This window comes from Emys orbicularis, chromosome 5 (genome assembly GCF_028017835.1).
Source record: "Emys orbicularis isolate rEmyOrb1 chromosome 5, rEmyOrb1.hap1, whole genome shotgun sequence".
Lineage (NCBI taxonomy): Eukaryota > Metazoa > Chordata > Testudines > Emydidae > Emys > Emys orbicularis.
Genome location: NC_088687.1, coordinates 78509664 through 78530048, shown reverse-complemented (window position 1 = coordinate 78530048; position 20385 = coordinate 78509664).

The following is a 20385-nucleotide window of genomic DNA, read 5'->3' as shown; positions in this document are numbered from 1 at the left end:
ACCTAATCACATCAACCATGCCATCAGGGGCTCGTTCACCTGAACATCTACCAATGTGATATATGCCATCATGTGCCAGCAATGCCCCTCTGCCATGTACATTGGCCAAACCAGACAGTCTCTATGCAAAAGAATTAATGGACACAAATCTGGCATCAGGAATCATAACATTCAAAAACCAGTAGGAGAACACTTTAACCTGTCTGGTCATTCAATGACAGACCTGCGGGTGGCAATTTTGCAACAGAAAAGCTTCAAAAACAGACTCCAACGAGAAACTGCTGAGCTTGAATTGATATGAAAATTAGATACAATCAATTTAGGCTTAAATAGAGACTGGGAATGGCTGAGCCATTACAAACATTGAATCTATCTCCCCATGTAAGTACTCTCACACTTCTTATCAAACTGTCTGTACTGGGCTATCTTGATTATCACTTCAAAAGTTTTTTTTCCTCTTACTTAATTGGCCTCTCAGAGTTGGTAAGACAACTCCCACCTTTTCATGCTCTCTGTATGTGTATATATATCTCCTCAATATATGTTCCATTCTATGCATCCGAAGAAGTGGGCTGTAGCCCATGAAAGCTTATGCTCAAATAAATTTGTTAGTCTCTAAGGTGCCACAAGTACTCCTGTTCTTTTTGCGGATACAGACTAACACGGCTGCTACTCTGAAATCTGCCTCCACTGCCACTGAACGCCCGATTGTGGGTTTGGCAGAGGAAGTTTTTGCTTTATTATGCCCCATGCAGGTTCTGGGGTGGCTGAGGAGGCAGTTCAGCTTCCCAGGTTCTCAGTAATCTCTCTGGACTCCAGAGAGATTACTGATGAATCCAGGAAGCTGAATAGCCGATACCACCTCCTTAGCCGCCCTGGAACCTGCATAGGGAATGACAATAGCTCAGGTTTGTCTTCAGGAAGAGATGCTGCGGCTTTTCCTGGGTGGCTTGGAATCTGGGGAAGAGAGGTGCGGCTGCAGCTGGCTCAGGGCTCATCCAGGCAAGTGGCAGGGCTCAGGACTCCTCCGGGCAGGCGGGGAGGGCTTGTGGCTCCTTCAGGAAGGTGGGGAGGGGGACTCAGGGCTTTGACCAGCCTGTGGCTCTTCCGGCCAAAGGGGAGGCACTCAGGGCTCCTCTGGGCAGGGGGAGGGCTTGTTGCTCTGGCTGTGGGGGGGCAGGGGATCTCAGGGCTCTGGCCATGGCGGGGGGGGGGGGGTCATGGGCAGAAGGGGCGAAGCCGGGGGCTAGTCTCCCCAAAGGGGGGCTCCACCCGCCACCCATGGAAAAGTTGCAAATACCCTACGTTCAGAGGCCTAAACAGTTGCATATTTCATTCACTACTGTTTATCTGTAGTATAAGGCATATTTGGACTTTCTATGTTATTTTTCAGCCACGATATTGCAGTAGCACCTAGAAGCCAACAAGGTCAGGGCCCCATTGTACTCAACACTGTACATAGGGCACCACATGCTAGCCTTCAGGTAGGGCACCACATGCTAGTCTTACCCAGAAGCAACAAGCAAGGCACAGTTAGCAAACAGTACTTTAACATCCAGCCTATCTTCCCTCAGAGAGGCTATGACAAGCAGCAGCTTCTCCAAGAGATCCTGATCCCTTCCCAGTAAAGCTTCTGTTACCGAGTGCAAGCTGGAGGTCTGCTCTCCTTTCCAGTCAGCCCCCCACTGAGCTGGGCTTTTCTGCTTAACACCTCCCTCCAAGTCTCACACCTATTGTAGGTGTAGCAGGGTGGTGCTGATTGACCCCAGAGTGGCTTATTGACCCTTTCGTGGCCAACATGGAGTTTGTATACCCTATCACAAGGGTCAGTACAAATATTTAGAACTATAGTCACCATGAGTCACCACACCTCAGATCATAGCTAAAAATGACCAGATGTCACTTCTCATTTCTCTTAATCTTTATACATTTTTGCTTTTGGTTCATCATATACTGTAATTTTTTCAATTTAATATATCCATATAACCTTAATGCGGGCATGTTGCATATTTAGGAACACTTACAAAGTTAAAAAAAAAAAAATCTTAAAACACCGTGAATTATTCCTTATTCAAACACCATTGCACCTTTGTAAAATATATTAAAAACTGCAAATTTTAGCTGCTTTTATCATCTTGTATCTTTCACACAAGAACAAGGTCCCAATCCTGCAAACACATATGCACATGCTAAAAGAAATCCCACTGACTTCAGTAGAACTACTCATAAACAACATTGTTAACTCCAAGCATTCCAAATTCATAAATCAGCCAGCCCAAAAAAATCATTAGATTAGCTTAAAAATCATGAAGCTTTAAAAATAATAGATTTGGGGTTGTTTTTACTTGCTGTTTGGCTTTTGAACCTTTAGGTTATACTCAAGTCACATTTTCAAGCTTTTTCTCTACAACCATGAGGGCTAGAAAGTTACATTTTTCTTGAAATGAAAGCAGAGATTATTTCATGATCACATGACTCCATGAGCCAGAGCTTTAGGAACACCACCAAATATCCTGATACTCATGAGAAAATCATGACAGCTGGCAACACTGTTAAAAATTAAGCACATGCATGTATTTTTGAAGGGTTGGGGCCATAGTTGGTTCATTTGATATATCTGGACTCACGTTTCTTAGTACCCATCACAGTCATGTAAAGCAAAGATGTCAATAGATAGTAGACCTCATATATGTCACATGTAGGCATTAGATAAAAATAGGGGATTGCAGGCATCCTAAAGGATATGCAATTCTCAACTCATCTGTATTTTAATTTTCAAAATTTTGATGTACTAGTCAAGTAGTTACAGCAAATCACAACTCTATTTTTTGGATATTATTATGAAAGGGTCGCACACTTGGTGGTTCTGTAGGCAGAGCATTTGGCACCCACTAGGGGCACCTTGCATTCTTCCATTCATCACACACACACACACACACACACACCTCTGTCTGCCACCCTCCCTTGCTCCTCTATTTCAGTGATTCCCCACAAGTCCATGCACCCCTTGTCTTGTGCCAGGGGCTCTGTAGGTCTTTCATGTACCCCTCCCCACACATGGTAGGGTGTCCCATTGGCCCCCTCCCCCATGCTCGGGTCTCTATATGCCCACCCCGACCCTTCCCCATTTCTTCACCCCTCCAGGGCCAAATTCTCCCTTCCCCATCTCCCCTTTCCCTACTTCCAGGTCTCTGCTGCCACATGTGTAGGAGTAGGATTTTATGTTTGTATTTTGTATAATTTAGAATAAAGGATAAAGAATAATAATATAGCATGTATTACATGCATTGATGTATAATTTGACCATATCCTGCCAGCCATCCTTTTTGAATACCAGAAAGGAATGGCCTAAGGGGCCATGGTAGAGATGAATCAGCCAGAATCTATGTGTGGGCTGATTTCAAGGCAGTAACAGACCTTTTAGGGTCACCACTTTGTTGTAGGTTTAGCATTTTAAAATAAGTAAAAGAATGCAATGATTGTTTTTCTGTTGCATTGCAATTTGATGTTCCTGTTCAAATGTTCTGTGTAAATCAATTCTGTTCTGTGTGTGAATGAGGAATGTGTGTGTTAAGAGATAAGTGTGAAGGCCATCACCGAACTAGATGTTCTAGGGAGGAACCGAAGACAGATGTAAGGGCGCCAGGAGGTTGCAACACACCCCTATTGAAATGTCAGAGGAGAGCAGATTGACGACTCTAAAGATGAGACAGGCACCTATCAATGGGGACAAGATAGCTGAGATCAAAACCAGCATGGGGTAACTCCCTGAGAGACTTAATGAAAGAACAAGATAAAGAATAAAAAGGACAATTTAAGAAAACAAGCGTTCAAACAACAATTAATTACAGCATGATGGTGCAAAACTCATTGGTCCCAATGAAGGAAAATCACTATATAAACAGGGTGCCTTGCCATGTAACTTTGGGTTCGTCCTGCCAAGACTTCCCTGGAGCATCATGTCACGACCGACAGAAATTGTTCACCATCTACTAAGCAAGAAAAGCTTTGAGCAAACTTCTTATTCTTCCTGAACAAAAGGTTCTTCACTTTTAATTACAAATATAAAATCAACAGTTAACACTACAGAACTCCAGTTATTACTTTGTGGCTTCAATTTATACAAGATTAATTCATTTGTATATCTACAAGCCATGCAAAGAAGCACTATACCACAAAAGAAATTTCTTTAAGATCAGAGTGCAAACCTTTTACTCATACTGGAGAGCAAGTGGTCTCACTGTGTTAATGGGATTACACATATGATTTTAGCAATAAGGTGGTTACAATCTGGCCCTTAGTGATCAAGTTATAAATAAATAAATAATAACAATAATAATAATTATTATTATTAATAATAAATTAATATATAATTATAAATCCACCCAGAAGATTCAGACTATGAAATGTTAGCTACATAATCACACAGATTAATAGTTCATGCTTTTAATCAGTTTTCCAAATGAGCTAGTTTTGATTATGTGATTGAAATTTGATGTGATACTGAGCATAAGACTACCAAGAATAGTTACATGACATCCTACCTTTAGTTTTGACCATATGTTCAAATTATTTTGTAATTATTTTATTGGGCAACTCATAGAAACTCTCAGCTAATTTACACCAAAACTAAGGCCAGGAGAATTTTGCACAAAATACTGGCATGATTTGAGATGTTATCATACTAACTGGCATATTGCAAGAAAGATGGCATTTTGTAACCATGTGCGCTCTTCTGTGTCAGTAGCTCAACCCCTTTGAAGAGATTTGGATAGGATAATGTGTCATATTAACAAGGACTCAAATAAGAATGTCAAAACACTGCTTTATATATGTTGTAAGAGTCTTTTAAAGTGATTTTTTTTAACTTTTAGTATATAACAGTAAAACCTAAAGAGAATGAAAGCACAAAACACTCAGCAAATTCTGCTGAGTTATAATATACATTTTAAGGATTATCTATAGGTAGTTCCAAGCCAACACAAACCAAATAACAAACAGTAGAAACTTGAACATGTACTACAGACTGAGTCTTCCCATAATTAATGTACCTGATATATTAGGGTCACTAAGGAATTAGGAATCCATCTGACAATTACAGCAGAGGCACAATCCACCAAAGTAATAGAGGAATAATGGAGGCAATTTGACAGAATGTGCTCAATCCAAGCTGACACAAGGTCAGGCAGAATAAAACACCAGTATTATTTGAAGCACCAAACTGGCTTCTAAACATAAACGTTGTATATTGTCTGAAAGTAATACAATGAACAATTTAAAACACAGCAAATTAACCAATGAAATTTATATAGTGAAACTTAAGAAAGCAGAAGGCTGCTCACAAAGAAATGAACAGGCGTTTAGCCTCACTTGAGATCACTCTAAAAAAGCAGGAATATTGCATCTATCTGATCCAGAACATTTAACTTGTATACAAAGCAAATTAGAAAAAGAACAGTTTGGCCATATAAAATGTGATATCTATCTTTCCACTCTATAAAAATGTGATATTAATTAAAGAAGGGTTTAATATTCAAATGATCAAATTATATAAGGAATAGGTATAGTTGAGGTTTCCTCTATCCATTACAGAGCAACCGTTTGTCAGTTTATAAACCTTAGGATAGGAGTGGAAATTTACCCTATATACTTTTTTTTCTTCATGGGAAAAAATTAAGCTTTCCTTTTTGAGGTTAGCATTTAAATACGACATGAGTTGTGGTGTTTGACCAAGTGGGTTTCAAAGCAAAAAATATGATAATGGATTAATCAGCATTTCTTCATTACAATGCAGTATCTTGATGTGGCTGCCTGTCCCAAACCCAAATAACATGGGTAAGGTTGAGCACAAGTCTAGCCCCTACCCTTGTAAAAAAAAAAACCCTCACTGGTTATAGAAATGGAACCAGGATAGCAACCCAGTAAAAAAGACAGAGAACTGAAAGAGACTGGGTTCTTCTTTATCCACCAACACTGGCACAGAAAGTATGTAAAATATATTTATTTAAATGTGGCAATTACAGAATTCTCTAACCAGAACTTCCCCACTACAAATTATATGGTTTTGTGCCACCTACTGACCAAACTTGGAAGATAAAATTAGAGGCTGTGCAGCTATATTTTAAGAATGAGACATACATGCAAAAGGTTTCCAAGCTCCATGGTTATACTATATCTATCTATATATCTACATATGCCAGTAATATTTATATTGATCCAATTCTGCAACTATTACAGGAGTGATATTCACACAAGCAAGTAATCCCACTAAAGTGGTAAGGGTTGAAAAATAATGTTAATTACTGTGCGCCAGATGCTGAAGTCCTTATTTAAATCCCAACTGTTACATTTAGCCATTGGGGGTGGGGCAGAGCTCCATCATCTCAGGAGGACCTTTAGATGGGACTGTGCCTCCCCAAGGCAGAATTCCTCCACAAGTGGCCTGGTATCTAGGGGTAGTTTGTGAGAGCACCATCCCCGAAGATGTTGCTGCCTGCTCCCCTAGATGGCCCTGACCTCTGCTTTTTCCTGCCTTTGGCACAAAGGCCACTCACAGTTGCAATACCAGCACTCAGGTAAGTGTAGGGGACTGCTCAGAAGGAGTCTCCTTGAGCATGCTCCTCCTTCCCCCCTCACTCCTTTCCACTCCTCACATAGTCACATGAAAGCCAGCCACAATCTAGCCTTCAGTTTGTACTCAAGTACAACTCACTGCAGTTGTATGATATTGTCAAGGCTGTATCCCCACTTTGAACTTTAGGGTACAAATGTAGGGGCCTGCATGAGGACTTCTAAGCTTAACTACCAGCTTAGTTCTGGTCCGCTGCCACCATTCCCTACCCTGGGAAGCTTTTAGAAACCTCTCACCAATTCCCTGGTGAATACAGATCCAAACACCTTGGATCTTAAACAAGGAGAAATTGACCCTTCCCCCCTCCTTCCTTTCACCAACTCCTGGTGAATACAGATCCAAACCCCCTTGGATCTTAAAACAAGGAGAAATTGACCCTTCCCCCCTCCTTCCTTTCACCAACTCCTGGTGAATACAGATCCAAACCCCCTTGGATCTTAAAACAAGGAGAAATCAATCAGGTTCTTAAAAAGAAGGCTTTTAATTAAAGAAAAAGGTAAAAATCATCTCTGTAAAATCAGTATGGAAAATAACTTTACAGGGTAATCAAACTTAAAGAGCTCAGAGGACCCCCCTCTGTCTTAGGTTCAAAGTATAGCAAACAAAGATAAACACTCTGGTAAAAGGTACATTTACAAGTTGAGAAAACAAAGTAAAACTAAGACGCCTTGCCTGGCTTTTTTACTTACAAGTTTGAAATATGAGAGACTTGTTTAGAAAGATGGGGAGAACCTGGATTGATGTCTGGTCCCTCTCAGTCCCAGCGAACAACAACTTAAAACAAAGAGCACAAACAAAAGCCTTTCCCCCCCCAAGATTTGAAAGTATCTTGTCCCCTTATTGGTCCTTTGGATCAGGTGTCAGCCAGGTTACCCGAGCTTCTTAACCCTTTACAGGTAAAAGGATTTGGAGTCTCTGGCCAGGAGGGATTCCACAGCACTGTACACAGGAGAGCTGCCACCCTTCCCTTTATAGTTATGACAGATATACTTTCAGTTCCACTGTTGCTGAGGTTGTAATTAGAGCTGTGCATTATACTGTGTGGGAAAAGTTCCCTGTGATGATGTGGAGTCTGTCATTGTTGGTGGAAACATACTGTATATGCAGTAGGATATGGTTAAGAGGTGTCACATAACTTATTTTCTTGTTCTTTAGAGTTTAGAATTGGGGAACACTACACTTAACCAACCTTAATCTCTTTTATATTAAATTTTAGTTTATGTAATCTATGCATATTTTAAATCTCAAGAATAGTAGTGGACAGCAGGGCCAAAGGCAGGTCTTTCAGTTGGGCATATTGTTATTAAGTTATCTGTTGATCAGTGATCATTCTGAATGGTGTAATTCCATGGTTGAGTAGACTCTTATTGGTCTGAAAATTGTCAGAGAAGCACTACAATTGAATGTATATGGTGTATTGCACCAGCTGCTCCTTATGTTCCACAAGTTCAAATAATGACAAACTCTACTTAAGAATCTACACACATCTTCTAATGTGAAATGTGAAGGAAGTTCCACATCCCGTCTGGTTTTCAAGTGAATTTGATTACTTCTCTTAGCTGCCTTTTTTTTTAGCTTCTGAAGATTATGTTTATTGCATGGATTAAGTTGTAACCCCCTGTTTCCCCTACTGGAACCTATTTTAGTGAGTTACACACTGAAACATATGCTATTTCATTTGCCAATCCTTATGTACTGTATATGGGTTCATAATTTGATCATTTTAATAGCCTGGCACAGACTCTGTACTACTACTCCAAAAATAAACAAAAATATGCAAAGTTAATGAATTCAAGTTCATTGACATAAGCAGAAGTATTACTTATAATCAGTCCCTGCATATTTCTAGGGTTATAACCCTATCACAGAAGACACCTTTGCTGGAATAACTTTTTTGCTACAGAAAAAAATGGATAAAAATGGGCATACCAAACTTTAAAAACAATTCTTTAACTTATTTAAAATATAATGACTTTTCTAGCACAATCAAAATAATTTCCATTTTTACACTGTTTACAAAACTTCCTAGTTTACTGAAACACTACTGTGTTATTTTCCAGATAGTATAAATTTCCCTACCATGCTTTGGATTTTGCATTTTATTTGCCTTCTGTTATGCATGCCACATACCCATTCTCTAACTTACTTCAGTAGAATTTCTGTCTTTAGAGTCAAAGTAAAACCTAGCATCTGTTGTTACCAAATGTCTTCTAAAAACAATGATACAAATTAAACATGAAGATCTCACTCCTGAATCACTCTCATGGAACATATAGCTGAGATTTCCATGTACATTATGTAACTTAGGCAAGATCTCTGTTTCTTAAATGTACAGTAACATATTTTACAATTTTTCTTTTTGGAAAGAATTGCCATCGTAATTTCCCTTAATTACACCACAAAATATGTACACCCCTAAAATAATGGTGGGAATCACACAATATGTGGCTTAATCCAAAACGAAAACTTTATTTGCCTTTTTTTCCTCATTGTCTAACATATGGGTGAGAAAAACCCTCACATCTATTCATATATTATTTTTATGTGTAGAATAATAAACGTCCCTTTAATTATTATTATTTTTGTATTGTGGTAGCACTGAGAATCTCCAGTTAGAATTGGTTGAACAATTGGAGGGTGGGGGGAGGGGAAGGAAGGGAATTGCAAATATTTTTGCAAAAGATTATTCCTTTTTTGTTGTAAAAATCAAAATTCAGAAAATTTCATACAACTTCAGCCTCAGTCATGGAATGGGTTCCAAGGTACTAAGTGCTGTACATACATTAAGAAAAAGGCAGTCCCAAGGTGCTTACAATTGTGGCTATTTGTTAACAGCCTGTTGCTGCAGAAACATTCATCCTCCAGCTTCTGGAAATTGCAGATTATAAACAGAGCAGAAATGTTAAAGCACACAAAAGGAGATGCCTGAAGAAAAGAAAAAAGCAAATAGTGAGGTTTAACTTTGTATCCATGAACTGCCACAATGAAAGTTATAGTGGAACAGTTGAGGTGCCTGTCCACAAAACAAAATAATGGTGCATCTAACTACCTACAGAATGGGGATTAAAGGGATGGTTAAAATCCATGTCCAATCAGTCAGAAGCACTGTATAAAGTTGCTACATGTGCAGGGCCTAATTCTAACACCTGGGTGGGGGCGAAGGGGGGAGATCTTGTGTCAAGATTTATCAACATGTATATTTTAGCAAGTTAACATGGGGAAATGCCTTGGAGGATGCTGAACACTTCATAAAACCTCATAGTGTAGCTGATCATCTAGAAGAAAAAAATGAAACACTGTTTCAGAACACCTACCGACTCAAGTCTTGGCTACAGTTTCCTTTTTCCTTTCTCTCAAAATCAACGGGGAATATTAGCACATTTTCAGTGCTGTAGATTTGACTTAAATTTGACACTTAGTTGGGCTTTAATCTATTGTCAGGTAATATTTGAAATCTTGGCAACCATATATGTTCTCTAAGGAGTTTTACCACGTAAGTAGCCGCTATTCAGTCCTCAATATTACCATGAGCGTCCTACGGCCTCCAAGTTAAGGTTGATTAGAACTGACTAGCAGTGGTTACATAAGATCTCTAGACAATACAATTTCCTTCTAAACAACATCATAACATCCATCTTGATTCTAATCTCCTGAATTCTATCATATGAAATTTTATCTCAAAAAGGTACTTGTTATGGGTTTTTGAAATTTCATTCAATATGATATTACCGATTATTATTGCTATTATAATTTGTGTAGCATTATAAATATACATGGCAATTTATGAAACATGGAGTTACGCAACACTTCCTGCCTTGAAGAAGTCTAATATAGATCAAACAAAGACCCACCATAAAACACAGAGCAAGTAAGGAAAGGTATGAAGATATTATTGATGTGGACAAAAGGGAAGGAAGAATTTTGGAAAGCAATTAATTTTAAGATGGTTTCTGTAGGAGGAAAGAAAGGGTACTAAGCTTATGATATCAGGGATCAGTGTTGTGGTACCAAAAGTGCTCTTGAAGTAGTATAGGCCCATTCCTGAAGTTCTTAGACAAAATTCCAACTAACTTTGGCCCATAGAAGGCTGCAAGCCGCTAGACTTACTCCACAGTAGTAACATGCTACTTAATATGAGTAGTTGGCTAAATCTGACCATTAGTGTATAAAGCCATTGGTGCAGTGGCTGTGTCTTCTTTGTATGTATTGTAAAGCACCAAGTTCACTACTGGTGGTCAACAAGTAGTACATGACAATAGTAATAGTAATAATTAATAACATTACAATTTGTCAAGCATTTTTAAATGTTTTATATGAAAAATATTTTCCCCCTTTAGTGGGAAAATACTCAGAATTCAGGAAAAGGAGAGAATTTACAATAAACTGAAACAATAATCTTGATTTTGATTAGAAAGTCTGAAGATATACTTAAAAAATGCTTAAGATGCAGTAAGGGAAAAGGGGAGTTTATTTAAAACAAATGAATTTCTACCACATTTATCCCAGTATTTGTTTCAGACAATTTTTTACCCCTTATTTTGATATTTTATCCCTCCCTTCCCCAAAGCTCAATCTGAAAATATGTTTCTCACTAGTTATTAAATCATCTTCATGAAATCTGCCAGGGCTAAAATTTAGCCTAGGCCATTAAACTAAAAAGATCTTCTCAATGCATTTTTTCACTAAGAAGGATGGGGAAAATACAAAGAATAAACATGGATATTGAAGATTAAACTACAAACTATAGACAATAATAGAGAGAGAGCTGATGGCTGCCTCTCCATAATTAACTGTAATTCCATCACACTCTTAACAGGGGCATGAATAGGAAAGAAATGGTGTGTCTTCTTTAGATACTTACATGTTAGTCCTTTTATTCTTATTTTCCCCAGTAAAATATGGTTCATCTACTGTGCATTAAATCTTTTATTCCAAAGAATAAGTCACCTAATGAACTTTTTTAGCTGCCTTCTGTGTAATATTCATGGATTTTGTATGTTCTTGAAACAAACAAACCTGGAAGGGGAATTCTGAAGGAAAAGAATTATTTGGACCTAGCACTACAATGCCACATTCTACGCTTCAGAAATAGCAATAGCAGTATAAATATGCTCATTGTTGAAGCTCTTCCGAATACAGTATATCATAATCAAGAAATAGACGGCCCAGTCCTTTAGCACCCTCAACCCTATAAACTGAAGGTTCTGTACACTTTGAAAGAATTACTCTGAATGTTGCAGAATCAAGGATTTACGCATTGTAATTTCATGTGTCATGATATCTAACTTTTAGGCAGCTAGAAAATCACAGCATTGAGTTAGGCACCTAGTCTCCTATACATTAATGAGGAGAGATAGGTATGGTGATTTGGGTGTTCTGAATTGTGGCTGATTTTATGAAACTGTATCATGAACCTACTGGGTCATAGAAAGCCTATAGGTATGTGAATCCACAATGAGTTAACGGGATAGTATTATGTCTCTTTAAGGCCAGAGACAATGGTGAGTGATCATCACTCAAAAATCATCTATTCAAAATAAAACAACTTGAGACAACAGATTTGCTCAAGCTGGGAGAAAACACTTCCTTCTCTTATCTGAAGGGAGGAGGTTTTTTTGAGCATATTGGAAAGTTACCAGAAGGAGACCTGAAGAGAGCTCTGTAGAGCTCAAAAGCTTGTCTCTTTCACCAACAGAAGTTGGTCCAATAAAATATATTACCTCACCCAACTTTTCTTTCTCTTATCCTGGGACCAATAATGGCTACAACAACACTGCAAACAACAAAAGAAGCATGTGACTCAGCAGGAGTCTATAAAAGGATTCACAGGGGTGGGTGTGTAACTGGGTGGAGAGACATTTTGCACCAAATTAATATGATAGGAGCTGCTGCAAGGGCAGGGTAGGGAAGAGGGAGAAGGACCTTGCCTGACTGATGGAATGAATAGGAGATGATCCTGCCAGGAAAGAATGAGCTAGTTAGGGAGATTGTGTTTAGGATGTATTATTGATTTGTATGATCTGTACTCTCCTGTGCTTTATATGATTAAATATAAAGAGCATAAAGATGTTAGCCTGTACTAAGTGTATGTGTATTGACTGTTTCACAAATGCTGTTTGCCCCTGAAATCAGTGAGTATGTACATGGCATGGTTCAGCTGTGCCTCCACTACTGCTACTCATGTTACCATGGCTACACTGCTGTTTATACATGCCTAGTTTAATGAGAGCTAGCAGGACTAAATGTATAGAAACAGGGGAATCACACCCTAAGTGTAGATGTAGCCTAAGGCAGCTTTTACTCTGACAGAATGGTCTAACATAGAGCTGGGTGAAGAATGGATTTTTTTGGGTTCACTAGAAAATCCAAAAAATTGGTAAAAAAAAAAATCATGTTGAATAAAAAATGAACTTTTTCAGAAGTTTTGATTAATTGAAAATTTTTAAAAAATCATTTTAGGGAAAAAGAAACATTTTGTTTGACCCAAAAGGAGACACTTTGTTTCAACTTTGAGTATTTTTAAACATTTAAAAAAAATAAATTAAAGGTAATTTTGACATGAAAAGCAGTTCAAAAATATTGAAACAAAATTTTGGTGGGGTAAATTGTTTTAGGTTTTTGGGGTTTTTTTACTGGAAAAATTTGTTGAAATCCTGATGAATTCATGAAACATTTTGATGTTGCTGAATCTGCCTTTTTCACTGAAAAATAATTTTGAATCTTATCTTAATTATCTTAATAATTATGAAACATATTTCTCAGCTTTAGTCTAGTGTAACTGAGAATCTGGCCCAAGCTGTTCTTGATACAAGGCCTTTCAGGGTACCTCTGCATTGGCCCGGGTCAGCTGACTGGAGCTAGTGGGGCTGAAAACTGCAGTGTAGACATTTGGGATCAGGCTGGATGGACCCTGGGCTCTGAGACCCTGTGAGCCTGAATCTATTGACCAGAGTCTAAGACTCTGTGCCATGGATTTTTTATTGCAGTGTAGATGTACCCTTAGTCTGGAATTCACACCCCCTGTTGACCGGAGAGAGCCCTAATTTGTTGACCTTCTAGGAAAAGTATAAACCATAGTCATTTGTACTGGCTTTTGGTTTTGGTAAATCTAGGAGGGACAGACGTGAAGTTTTAGAGGGAGTTCATTTGATTTGACATTTACCTCCATGTTGTTTTTGTGATGGTGTATTCTAACATTTGTTCCCATGATGGGTGACTTTTAGAAATCTCAGAATAAATAGAAATGAGTAATTGGTTCTCACAAGTTTATAAAGCGTGATATGTTCAATTATCTTAAAATAATCACCTGCTGGTTCTCCTTTCCAAAGGATATGTTGTTGTGTTATGGTGTTAAAATACTGAGCCAACTGCAAACTGATTATAGGGATTTGTCATTTGAGTATCTCTAGAATGTTTGAGCCTTAGTATCAGGTTTTACTCTCCCTAAATTTAAAATGTGTTTTAAATAGGATCAAATTCATACCTGTAACTCTAACTTGAGCAGAGTCACACAAGTGATGCATTGGTGCCAATATGTGCAATGACTAGAGAAGGCAGATTCATGATGTTCTATCAATGAACATCTTTCGGTGAAAGCATTAATCCAAGCAGCATTGCACAATCTATTCTTGTTAAAATGCATCTCAATGAAACACCCCAATGGGATAATTCCTGTGGAATAATATGCACCCCTCAATTTCTGGTGTCACTGCTGGATATGAATTTAAATCTCCAGCTGGAATTCAATCAACGAGAACCAGGCACCAGATGTGTATCTCCACTATCACCCAACATATGTGCCCCGAGCTGCACAGCTGCTCTTCCATATTTGAATGACAAATATTTAAATGATAAAAATATGTAATATAGAAAATCTAGTTGGACATTCAGTGTAGTGAAGACTGAATTATATAGTCCTTCTCAATAATAAATATGTAGTATAAGTACTGATTCTAAATACTAATATTTGTGTTTATTGGCTTTGGCTGGAAAATGCAGGTTAACATATGGACCGTATCTAGTGTCAGTCACATTGTACATCTTCCTGTTTCTAATAGCTGCTTTGGGTAATCATCACGGTAGGTTTTCCTTTATATAAGAATAAGAACAACACAGTTTCTATTCTGAAGCTGGATCATGTTAAAAATGAGTCATAATGAATAGATTTTTCTACCAGACCAGCAGGAAATTAAGAGTCATTTGGAAGGAGGCATTATAGTAACTTCAGCAGTTCCGGTGTGATATTATTCATTTTTAAATCAAGTCTCAGAATATTCCTACTGTTATGCTGAACAAAACAAAGTGTTTAATAGATTCCTGGCTTTTCTGTAATATGATCTCAAAAAACATATAAAAGGCAATTTCTACAAGGCAAAATCTGTTTGTATTTTCCTTCAGACACAAATAAAACATTTGCCATATTTCTAATAGCAGATGGTTAATTGTGTTGTGTGCAGCGCTACAACTAGTAAAATAGTAAATAGCAGTGCATTTTCTATTCACAATTTTTATGAAGCTACTGAAACCTGATAAACAAACTCTCAGCAATTGTGTGCAAATTCTCTAAGCATATCTAGGAAAACCTCTTTTTAATCGCAAAACACATGAAAACTAGAGAACAAAGGTCTGATTCTCCAGTCCATTGCACCAGTTTTACACCAGTGTAAATCACCTTAATTAGTGAAGTTAAGATGGTGTAAAGCTGGGGTAACAGAATGAAGAATCAAACTATGTGGAGGAAGCAAGGGTCAATGTAAAACATACAGACAATATTTAGGGTAATAAGTATATAATAAAAATACACTTAGATTATAAAAAAATAAAAAAATAAACAGGAAATATCAAGAATGAGAGGCAACCCTTTTAAATAAAAAATAAGTGAAAAAGCCATCACAGTGTGCTTTTAATAAGCATACCAATGCTACATTTCAAAAGGAATTGACAAAGTTACTGCATTCAGGTTCAGGATTTCTTTCTAAACAAAGAGAAAATAGGTTATTGGATAAATAGGTATTTTGTATGCCAAACAGGTATCTTTGGCAAAGTGACATTTTTGTTAATTTTATAGAATTCTTTTCTGAAAATGTGTACAAATATTGATATATGGAAGACTGAAACTAAAAATTATTTCCAGACAACTAGGATTCTGAAAGTGTTCAGAAGTTGTGCCTAATCCTGCTAATTCCTACCGATGGGAGTACTGTAACAGATTTCTGTGAATAATCTAAATGAAGCCAATGGGACCAACCACAGGAGTAAGGGCTTGCTGAATCAGGTCCATTATTGTTCATTTGCAATCTGAATTCATGTGTCTGATACTGAAGCAACATAACTCCCACTGTTGTTGCACTCTAAAATCAAAGTCAGAGGTGAGGAAAATATTCTGCCTGAGACTTATGATGATTTTAATTCAACAAATTATTTCATAGGATAAATATCAAAGATAATCAGCAAATGTGTAAAATAATTACATTTATAGTCTGAATGCTGCCAAAGCTTCAGAAGAAATTAGACGTTATTAAAACACACAAAAATACTGAGCAGAATTCTGCTTTGTTACACCCAGGCAATTCCCATTGACTTCAGTGAAGCTGCACAGATTGACTGAGCAGAATGTAGCTTAATGTGTTCAAAGACTCAGACTAAATCCTCACAAAGCAAGGAATTCAGATCTGCAGCTGCTATTTAATCCTTAATTTATCCCATTTAGTGCAAGCATTGTAACCTTTTTCTAATCATTTTACTGGTGGGAAATATGTATGTTCAAGAGTGTAAATTAAAGATGTAGTGGCAGCCTTAAAGTAGGATTGCCATGGTCTGTGTTTGTCATCTCAATTTAAAATATATCTTGCCACCCCCAGTCTAGATGGAATCAGAAACTCTTGTTTGGAAGAAGCAGCACAGAATGCCTAATTGCCATTCTGCAGCCAAAGAAAAGGATGTATTTTTCCCCCATTTGGAATCAGGGTAACCTCCACAGCTGCATAGCTCTGGAGTTCTACATAGCTTCCACAGGGCAATAATTAGAATGGAAAATAACTACTGAATTAGATACTTTGATCTGACCCCTATACACTGTTGATGGTACAAAGAAGCTTGCCCGCTGCCAGATATCCCCAGCCGGTGTGTAGTGTGTAGACCGCATAGCTGATTTCTTTGCTACATATTTTCAGAAAATAATTCAATAAAATTAACAAAAATGTCACTTTGCTATGATTTCCTACAGTATTCTATTTTGTGGGCATGAGCAGGCACATCTATAGCACTACTGCATTCCAGCTGTACTAATGGGCTTTGAAGGCTATAGCCAATGGGAGTTCAATTAGAGTACACCCCAGCTGCTCTAAATTATATTGGGGTTGGCATAGAACTCGCTCCAGAATCAGGGAGCTGTAATTGGCTCTTTTGCAGCCCACCAACCCATGGCTAAAATCTGGGCCTAAATCTCTTGGCAGCTACAAAAGCATTTTCCAAATAAGCTAAAACTCACTAGTTAATAGACAACTCTAAAATATATTTTTATTACTATTCATGAGAAATGAATCCTGAGAAAATAGCACTGTTTGCCTTTTTCTCAATCAAATAGCCTACACAGAACAGTTTTGGGGGGTCTAAGGAGAACATTTTTAAATTAAAAAAAGCACTTGTTCAAAAGTAGCATTTTTTCCAAAATACAAAAAGGCACCAGTCTGCAATAAGAACAAAGAATTGCTAAGGCCCCTATCCTGCAAAGAGAAGCATGTGGGCAGAACCCATTGATTTCAACACACGTACATTTCCAAGATCAGGGCCTAAATGTTGTATGTTAACCCCCAGAGTAATTGTATATTGCATTTGGATACCAGGTACACAAAAATGTCAATGGAGCATATCATCCGATGTATGTTTGTTTTCAGTATTGAATGCATTCCTAATTCAGTGAAGTCCACATTTAAATTTACTGATACCAAATCATAACAAAGTTATATAAAATGGATGTAGATCTCATAAACTGCCACATTTATTCAATAATATGATTATAGTAGCCATATTTCTGGTTACCTCAACATGAACATTGAAATAGAAAGTAAACTGAACTGCCAAAGCCAAAGTAACTTTCAGGGTTGGGGGTAGAAAACAGTAAGTTGCAGGAGATGTCCGACAACTTTATTATTGCAATGGATCACATTAATGAAGACATAAAGTTACAAACAGTTGTAATAAAAAAGGCAGTGCTAACAATGTAAAGTGGTCCATTACATGTTCAGTATGACAACTTTATTACTGCAGTGGACCAGTATTGAAAATACAAATGGGATATATATTACACATACTGTAGCTTCTTTTGAGACAAAAGAGCACAACAGGCCAACTTATTACTGTAAGAACATATAAGACACAATAATTACTTTGAACAGCTACAAAAACAAGAAAGTGAGCCATCATAATCTGGGAATCTGGTACAACTTTTTATTTTTTTAAAAATGAAACAGAATTTTTACAACAGTAACAGGAAGGAAGGAAAACATGATTTCCTCCAATAGATTTTATTACGGACTAATGGAGGACATCTACTTCCACAAAACTACTCTAAATAGATCAAGATAATATAATAAGGTAATAAAAAATCTATTCAATTAGTAGCAAGATGGATTTAATTTAAAAATGGCTTATGTATCACAAATCTTCAGTGTTAGCAAAAATGTACAGCTATGCAAATTTCAACAACAACTGCTAATCAAATAATAATTACCTCTTTTGGTTCACTCAAGGAAAATATTCTCTAGTTTGGTGTTTTTGTCTCTGTATGGGTGTATTCATTTCAGAAAGTCATAAAGCCTAATCAAGGTTAAAAATGTCAAGTTACAAACTACAAATACAGAAATCAATTGGATTTCATGGCATCAAAATGTGAAACATTAGACAAACAAAGCATGGCTAGACGTGCAGTTTTTGAACAGATGGTCCCAAATGAGACTGCACAGTTGTAACTTGCGGCAGAATCTGGCCACTGTAGGAAGAGATGCTCTTAGTAGGAGAGGTGAGTTTCTCCCTGTTTTTATTATTTACTCAGTACCAATCAACCAAGGAGCTGACTGGTGCACATCTTATAGTGAACTGTGGATTTTTGCAAAGAAAGTCTTTCTCTAGAATATTGTCTCTTCTTATAATTTACTAACAGGATTCAATCTCTGGATCATCACTTTGTTCACTAGATGTGGCATCTCCTACCTCTACCAGCATTCTAATTTAGCTATGGTCTGTAGAGTGCAATTAACACTCAAGATAGTGGCAGACTGCGATGAGGTTCCATTAATCCAGAAAGAAAATCAGAATCAGAATACAGTCAACATCTGTGTAGGTACAAACAACTTTCAAAGGCAACAATATTTTTTAAAACTGTTTACAACAAAGGCAGAATTAAAATCAAGTGTTCAATAACTTACAGTAGATGGATGTAGCACCAATAGTTGGCTTTGAGTGATGCTAACCAAATGCTGCTTTCAGTTTTACTGGTGTAAATCCAGAGTAACTCTACTGACTTTACTATTAGTTTTACACTGGTATTAGTTAGGCCAGAATTTGACCCTATGTGTTTGTACAGTGCCTAGCACAAAGGAGCTCTGCAATACAAGTAATAAATAATAACATTCTTCTATATGAGATAGATTAATAATTTGACTCCATGCATCGGAAGAAGTGATTTTTTTAGCCACGGAAGCTTTTGCCCAAATAAATCTGTTAGTCTTTAAGGTACCACCGGACTCCTCATTGTTTTTGTGGATACAGACTAACACAGCTACTCCTCTGATACTTAATCATTTGTGTTACTAAATTTTGACTACCACTTACAAAGAACTGTCAGAGAGAGAAAACCAACCAAATCTACATTTAAACAAGCATCATGTCCCAATGCCATGCTGTCATGTGTCCTACCAAACATTCAGGTTCCTTAAATGTCCTGCCCTCTAGGCTTGCATGATGCAGATGCATTCATCATTATCTGTATTTTCCTGTGCACAAAAGCTATGTAGGTAAGTTCTTCATTACTTCATAATGGTCCATACTCCTTTTTTATTTATCTTCTTAAAAGATGAACTATACAAGCTGTTCAGTAACATAGCTAATTTAGAATAGTGGTTAATTTTGTCTTCCTTTTCATTTATTAACAGGCCTACTTTCTTGGTAGTAATTCTTTCTCCTTATTCCCTTAAGCTAGCAGTAACTCATACTTTTTTTGCCCTTATCTTTTCCCTGCAAGTCTTATAAAGAGATATATAGCAGAAATAAGAACTTTAATATCAGAAATGAATTAGCTAACAGGGTATTTACCTGAATAAGGTTTCTTGCAGTTTTACTCTCGGGAAATCTTGGAAGCTAAAGTCGAGTTATTCTTGTGTTCAGGCCCAATATTTTAAGTGTGTTTTATTATGTTGTTGACTTTTGTAATAAAGGATAATACTGTTGCTTGGTGACTACAGCAGCCTTCCAAAGTTTGTGGATTATTTTGTCATAATAATAATAATATAGCTGCAGGCTTTTTAAACCAACTTGGGTGTACTGACAATTTATGCATGCCTACAAACTTGACCTTGCCATATGTAAGACCCAGACATCTCATCTTCCTTCTTTCTGATGAATTGTCTAACTATATGAGGCCAAATACATTCTTGGTACAATTTCATTGAATTTGGCCCATGATGTATTCCAGAAGACCAATGATATTGAATGGAAAAGTATTTCTGCAATACCTTTATAACATCCCAGTTCTGAGA